Consider the following 8,302-nt stretch of genomic DNA (forward strand, 5'->3'; position numbering starts at 1 on the left):
AAAGTATTTATTTGAATTCCACGGGAGCGAAGTATTAACTAATAATCGATTAACCGTCATCCAGGATGACGAGACAGTAGATTCTTAATTAACTCGTGAAACATAAAACAACGACGGATTAGTGGTTCTACATGAAAATTAAAGAGATAATGTGAAACAGAAACACGAGACAGGTTTGTTACTCGGGCTAGCATTCGTTCGAAACAGTCAGCCTTTCGGATCGAATCATATTGGTGATTCCGTCCTGGATTTTATCTAAGAGCACAATCGGAATCTACGGGGTATCGTTCCTGACTAAAGGAAAATCGATTTCGATTGTGCGAGGGACCGTGTCGCAACAATTGCGCCACTCGGTGTCGAAGTCGATAGCAAAGCACATATTTCGGGAAGTATTGTACAACTGTGACAAGCAAAGGACGAAGAAGCCACCGTATGATAACCATTTTCATTTATCAAGGAAAAATATTCTTCGATCGTCTCCATTACTTGTGATTAAAATTTCTATGAAATAAAAAATGTTCGCTACGTTACTCAATGATTTTCGACTTGCAAACTCACTGAAGACCAGTTAACAAATAATAATTCGATACTATCGTTACGTAGTATTCGACCACTTTCTTTAAATTTTTCTACCTACTTTCCTTTCAATCCCTTACTTTTTGATCTTTTGCACTAGAGCTGTTTCGTGCACCAATCTTATCCAGATCCTCGCGACGTATCCTTCCTGTTGCGTGTCAGCTCATCATGTTCCTACGCTTTAGAAAATCCGAGATTGCTATGCCGACAGAAGCCTCCAACCGATTATCCAGCGACGTGTGTATATAGGTACGATGCCAGTAAGCACGGCATCAACTCTGCACGGACGAACAGCAGTTGCGATTTCATCTAGCTCTATTTTTAAGCAGAACTGTGTCAGCGAATCGAAATGATGACGTTAAAAGGTTGCGTCGGCGAACACGCGAAAAAATCTAAATTTCACGAAAACGACCCCTTCTCTCATTTACATCCGTAGAAAAATATTAGTTTCACGCTACGCATTTTAAATGGGCCATGTTTACCTCAAAGGTCGGAATACATTTTTCAAAAGGACGGAGTAGCAGCAATGTTTGTACCAACATCATTATATTAAAAAAATTCTCCAAAATATTCGGACAGGATTCTCACGATCGTAGAAACTCTGGAATTTCCGGTTCACGAAAAATGAAAAGAAAAGACTGGTGTAAATTTCTGAAATTCCGAAATTTCGAAAAGTGGAAGATCCTAGGAACACACCGTCGGTAATTGCGAGCGAACTTTCGATCCAAAATCACGTTCGACCGTTGCATATTTTCCGGTGTCACACGTCACATTGAAACTTGGCGTTTTGACGAAGTTTGATTGTTACAGGCTGCGCCAAATCGTTCGTGCTATCCTATTTACGCTCGATTCATCCACGGCTGTCTATGACACGCTCGAATCGTCCGCCAACTCCCTGCGATGTTTAAAGTTCCGGCGTGAAACTTATGAAGATACTCCGACGCGTACCTTTGTTTGAACCAGGGATGTGAACCGAAACGTAATTCGGTTCGTAGTTGTTTCGGTTACAAGAATCGAAATCTTTGGAGTGAAATTGGAAGTGAATTGATTCTTTGAGTGAAATTAGAGCCGAAGTAAAATTGGAGCGAAATTGTTTGAACCGTAACTCATTGTGGAGCGAAATAGTGAATTTCGCAACCGTACCGCCACCGTACCGCCACCGTACCGCCACCGTACCGCAACCGTACCGCCACCGTACCGCAACCGTACCGCCACCGTACCGCCACCGTACCGCCACCGTACCGCCACCGTACCGCCACCGTACCGCCACCGTACCGCAACCGTACCGCCACCGTACCGCCACCGTACCGCAACCGTAACCAGTAGCAGTACTAGTAACCGTAACACCGTAACACCGTAACACCGAAACAGTAGTTATTGCTTTATTGGCCCAGGTAAACTGATTCGTAGAACGACAGGGATGTCGCGGCTCTGAAGTATACATGCCCGCGTTACACCTCGGGGCCCCAAGACTTGATGTTTGTTACGCGGGCTTTTTTAAATTGGAAAAACCGAAAACTCTTGACGATGATTGGTTAATTAAGTTCCTACATACCACAGTATTTTCAATAAGTCGGCCAATAGAAAAAGTTATTGAAATATGAACGTCCTAATTCTGATACCACACGGCCCTGAACGAAAAGTCTAGCTCTGTGCTTGCCTAAATAGGTGTCAGATTACTAATTGCGGTCGACTTAAGTTGTAAAGATCGATGTCCGACCGACTTTACGACCTCACAAGATCCCTTCCAGCGACAGTACACTCAAGACGGTGTACAGAGAGCGCTGGAATCGTGAATTTTCGGACACTTGTGTCAGTTTTAATTGTCAATATACCACGTACGGCAAAAAGATTTCTTTCTGAATTAATTCAAGGCTACGAATTACGCGCGATATTGTCACCGTGTTTCTAAATATTCACACCGAGTAGTGTCCAGTGTCGTCCAAACATTTCCAATATTTTAACTCTGTGTTATTTCCCCGGTCAGATTTGGCGTATAATAAATCATTCTCGGTGATAAATCATTTTCATGTAGCGAATTACGAAAACGAATAATTACGGGTGGACGTTTGGTCAAGTGGATCGGTCGGATTTTTGGGCGTCGCGCGCACGTTCTGTGAAATACACCGTATAAATGCAACGACGTGAAAGAACCTTTTTAAAGTGAACTAATCAATCAATTCGATGTTTAAAGTTCACTGAACAAACGCTGCAAAGGGTGAAAGAACGACTGTTTTTTGCCGAACTCTGCCGGTATCCCAATCGGTGGCACAATTAAAAAACGAAGAAAAATGATTCGAATATTTTAAATCGGGTTTTTGCTAGCCCGTTCGCGTTGCACAGAATCGGTTAACGTTTCACTGGACGGATTCAAAAGTGATCTGTGGCGAAGGTGCTTGGAACGTTGAAATTCAAGCACGAACGCACACGGCAACCTAATCTGTGCAATTATATTAGCGTAAAGTCTAAAGGAGAGCAGAATATCGCTTCTGTTTTTATCTTGGATGCAATTTAAACTATCGTTCTTGTTCTCCGCATCGTAGAATACCGAAAACCATACAAATTTCAAACGAACTTCGTACCGATATCTTGCATGGTTTCACATAATAACGTGAAAGATCGTAATTTAACACGGAAAAACGGAAACGAATGGAGGCATACTTTCAAGAAGTTTCTAAGTCTTCCTTTAATTTTGACGTGGTCGAAGTTTCATCGACGGTTATTCATCCGAGTAAAAATATTTCGTTACTTTTGAAAATGTTCGAAATTTTAGGACAGGAAATTGTTCCCGCAAAGGCAGCATAAAAGTATTGCGTCGGTCGGCACAAATTCACGTGAAACATGTTTCGCCGGAATTGTTTTATTCACAGTGGCTATTTTTACAGCCGGAATATCGATAACGGTGTATTTTTCTCGTAGTTTTTTGTGCTTTGGAAAAAAGACAACAGTACTGGAATTTGTTTACTACAATATAGAAATAGAAAAAATGTGTACAGGTCGCAAAAAAATTCTCCAATTGGATCGGACCTTTATTCAATTTCTTCAAAATGCTTTGTGTTCAAGAACACGAAGGAAACTACATATAACTATTATACACACTTCCGACGTGTACTTATTACAAATAGGAAACAAATGTACGAATAGGTTATCGATTCGTTCTAATAAATAAGTAACGTATGATAATTTCTTCTTAGAGAAATCCAAAGATGTGCTGTAATTGACAATTCTGATAACAAAATTCTCAAAATAAGACGGTGAACGATCATTTTCCTGCTGACATTTCCACGATATTTATCAGATAATTGAATAAGTATTTATTTGAAAATAGCCACGACCGAATTAACTCGACGAATCTGTACTATCGATTTTTCTACACAGACTCCACATTTAACGCTGCGATTACTGCGAACCACCCTTTCCGTAAACTCGGAAATAAACCGTGGCCAGGAAACCGATATTTAATAACTTCATTCCAAGTTGCGACGTAAAATAATAGCGTTAGAATTTGTATTCGTTAAATCATAAAGTCTAAACTACGATTACCATGGATTAATTGCGTGACAAGTGGAAAAGGAAAGAATAAATAATCGATCGATTAAACACACATAAAATATCGGACTGAGCGCTCAATTTATTAAAATTTCAAAAATGTTGCAGGATGAACATTGCTGAGTGATCATAATAATTTCCCGTGTGATTGAAATAAAAGAGACTTACACGGTGATACACTTCCTGTTTAGATAAACCAAGAATAACTTGCCGGTACTAGTCACGAAACCATATTGGAAATAAATGATTAAAAATATGAAGACATTAATATTACTTCTGCAATTGACAACATGCCGGAAGGTTCTTGTGAGATATTCAATATGTCTACAAAAGCGTTACTGCACGAATTGAATTAAATATGTAATTCAGGACGACATTGGTGAACTGTAATTTACAATTTGAGTGAGTTCAGATTGGAATTTGATTTCTTGTTTCCTACATACGTCATTATTTAAGTAGTGTTTATTCAATTGAAATACGAGTTGGGATTCTAGTTTGAAATCCTAACTACTTTATTACTCGGTTTACCGCGGTGTCAATATGACAAAGAGATGCATCTCTGGTCTCTGCCTATCTGAAATTCATTAATTAAGCGCTGAGGAGCTTACGAACTTCTTAATTAGTAGCGATTACGTTGGTAGTAAACTGTTAATAATGTTTAATAAAAATGCTGGAACGCTTTACCCACGAATTATAGGTGCGCGAATTAAGCTTCAATTAACTCGAAAATTAGCAAATTACCGGAATCCACAACAGCGCTAATTATACGTGACAGCTACGAAAATGATTTCTTTTTGTTGCAAACAAATACGCGAAGCTAATACATTCGGAGTAAATAGAAATAGATTGTGTACTTCATCAGCGGTTAGGATTACAATGGTTCTATGTTAAAGAATATAACAATCGAAATAATTTACCTTCCATTACTAATCATAAAAGTAATATGAATTTAATTCTTTTCGGATAAAAAGAAATAAAGAAATTGATCGAATTCGTTTATATCAATTTAATTTACAATTTTTACACAATCCCAGTCCGTTTTCAATCTTTATCGGTGTTTGTTAAATTTTTAAAGGTGAAGTAATCGCAGATATATTTCTTCCCGTGAAATAATGATTTTGAACGTACTTTTGGAAGGGAACCGTGATTCGAATTTATTGCCATCTCGTTTCATTGAAATTCAATTTAATTTGCGTATCCGATAAATTAAAATAATTAATGATATTCAAACTCGCACGTCCAATAAATTAAAATGTATAATAAATTTATATTGTTTAATTGTATTATTTGAGTCAGATTAATGGAATAATGCATGAGCCTTCTAATATCATTCATTAAATTCTGTAAATTATTCGAATTCCGATATAATTCAGATGATTACTACACGACTTGAAAAGGATAAAACTAGATGAGACAATTAGTTAACATCGTGCTGTTCTCTGCAATAAATTCGATTACTTACAATAAAATTAAATTAACCCCAGCAATTCATACGTCTATTTTGTCCACGCTATTACCATAACAATTCGTTTTTTCATTCTACGTGGACATTCAAGTTACCTAGCTGCGAAGTTGTGTTAAGAGATGATGTTTAGCATCTGCAACAACACTAGGGAATACGCTGGGGTGTACTATAGACCAGCATGCCACAAGAATAGTAATTTTGCCTATAAATCAAAAGTTTCTTGCCGTAAACGTGTTCTCTTTGTTCGCGATGACTACAACACTTCTCATCTCTTGCGCGTGAATGGAACTACTTTTTTTCTACGCGCTAGTATATTTTTCTTTTGGAATAGTAGTTCCAGATAATTCCAAGACAACGATTGAACTTGCTACTGAAAATCGATAGATAAACGGTAAGGATAAATTATTAGCAAAGTGCTGGAAACAGTGGCTCCCATGTTCGATCGTGAGATAGAAAAGTGCACAGAGAAGAGAAATATCTTTCAAAGTTTCTTAGCGTCAAGGGAAAGTGTGTATCTGTTACCACAAATATCCATTGCTCTCTTAGGTGCCTTTACACCGTTGAACGAGTTCTCTAAACGCTGTTATTCAAATTTCGGCACCTTTTCCACTCCGAGGGGAGGCGTTCTCACCGCCCTCGATCACGTACGGCTGTCAAAACTCGCCCAAACGTCGTTACGAAGTTACCGTTCTCAACTTTTTCGGTGTTGTTCCGAAAATAAGGTTTATCGCCATCTGAAAAAAAAAACACCTATTGGCAAAAAAGGCGCTGAACTACTCGTGTCTGCGTCGTTTTGAAAATGAAAAGTCGCGAGACTCGTAATTTTAAAAGTTGGACAGTAGAAAATTGTTTTTCTCCTAAAGTGTCTAGATGAAACCTAAAAATGAACTTAGCTTAACGAGAGCGAAGTATACACCTTTACGTTCCGTTTTCTTACAAAGCAAGCTAATAACAGGATCTGAAAAACTAATGGTACATCCATTACCATTCCGTTACCCTGAAATGAGTATCCGTCCGTCGTCAACTTTTAAATTTCTCGATTAAGCGAATTATAGCAAGCAATTTCGTTTCGTTTACGCTTTTCATTAAAGCGGTTACAATTATGTTTCTGTTGCGCGTTGAGTTAAACGGTCGTTACTTATTAAAATACTCGAGCCAGACCACATCGGAGAGTCGTTAGAAAGAAGTTCCCCTGGGTTTGCAGTCCCCTTCCGTCTGTAATTCGAAGTAGCCAACAATTTACACTTCGATCTTTCGGTGTGAGTCCCTGATTGGTCTCATAAGTAGCGTCGGAAATTGCGGTCCGCACACGAGGCAAATCATACGTGCGGAATACGAATGAAACAAAAACGCTCCCCATTCCCGACTCGTTAAAAAGCGGTACGTTTCCTTCGTGTTCCTGCTAAGCGAATTGAGGTTCCCGCCACGTTAAGGGAGTATTTTGGTCTAGACGGCCATTTTACGAGCTGATTTTTGCGGATTGAACCAAAAAAGATTATTCAGCTCCGAAATTCTCAACGTATCATTTCGCTGCAGTTTCGAACAAATTTGAACGTTATCGCGGTGTCAATTGTGCGTTTCCTTTTTGTAGATTAAGTTTTAAGACCGACTGCAAAAATCTCTTTTTCCCAAGGCTTCTCTTTCTTGCGCGAAACAACAAATGCGTGTAGGTATTCCCCTGGTATTTTAATCGAACGAAATCGATGCCATTTATGGCATTTAGGCGTAAACGAATTGACCGCCATTTAAAATAATTCAGCGGGAAATATACCGATAGAAATACGCTCGATCCATTAAAAGCGTATCTTGAATGAATTCAATATTGAAAGGCAACGACTGAAAATCAATACGTCGATAGTCCACACGATTGCACAATAGTTGTGGTGTTTGAAATTCATGTTCTAAATCGCGGAAGTCGTTTTGTTTCTGGGTTTCCATGAACTTTTGTTTCGAGTATTTTCCTTCACAAATATTATATTTCGTACGAATGCATACCGAGCAGATTCGCGAGGGAGTTGGACTGTTTTTTGAAATCCGACAATCGAATAGCAATTTTTCACTTGAAAATTAATCAATAGAGAGGTCCATGTGTATAAACTGATCGTTTTTCTACGTCATTGTCGCTCGAACTATTTCAAATGTTTTGACAAGGTACTGAAACCGCGAGCCACCGTGAATGCCGCGGAACAATATTTCTAGAATAATAGACTATCAATGGCGACACGTTTTCACGATTCAGAGGCGAAGAAAATTTCGTTCGTACAATAGGCACGGGATAGAATCAGCAAATAATCTGTCTACCATCCACCGGTTTCGTGATATTTATTCGTAGGAAAAATAACGATCAATTCGTTTGCGCGATAATTTCATTCTCATTATTCGATTGGATACTGTTTAGGATACAAAGGAATATTTCCCCCGTTATTTCGAATAATTCGACAATGCCCCAATCACGTGGGCGTCGATCTGCCAAGATTGCACCGTGACGACAAATAAAGCCACCGATTGCGCTATTCGTCATACGAGAATTGCCTCGCGAAAGGAAAAACCAAACAAGCGCTGGACGGGCTCGCCGAAAACAAAGTCGCAGGCCACGCAAGCCTCCCGTTAAAACGTCATTACAGAAGTTCGCGACAAAGGAGACCGTGATTGACAGCAAAAAGAACAAAGATCGAGAGGGTGAAAAACTGCGAGACGCGTATGCTAGCGAAC

Source organism: Hylaeus anthracinus, unplaced genomic scaffold (genome assembly GCF_026225885.1).
Source record: "Hylaeus anthracinus isolate JK02 unplaced genomic scaffold, UHH_iyHylAnth1.0_haploid 11985, whole genome shotgun sequence".
Taxonomy (NCBI): Eukaryota; Metazoa; Arthropoda; class Insecta; order Hymenoptera; family Colletidae; genus Hylaeus; species Hylaeus anthracinus.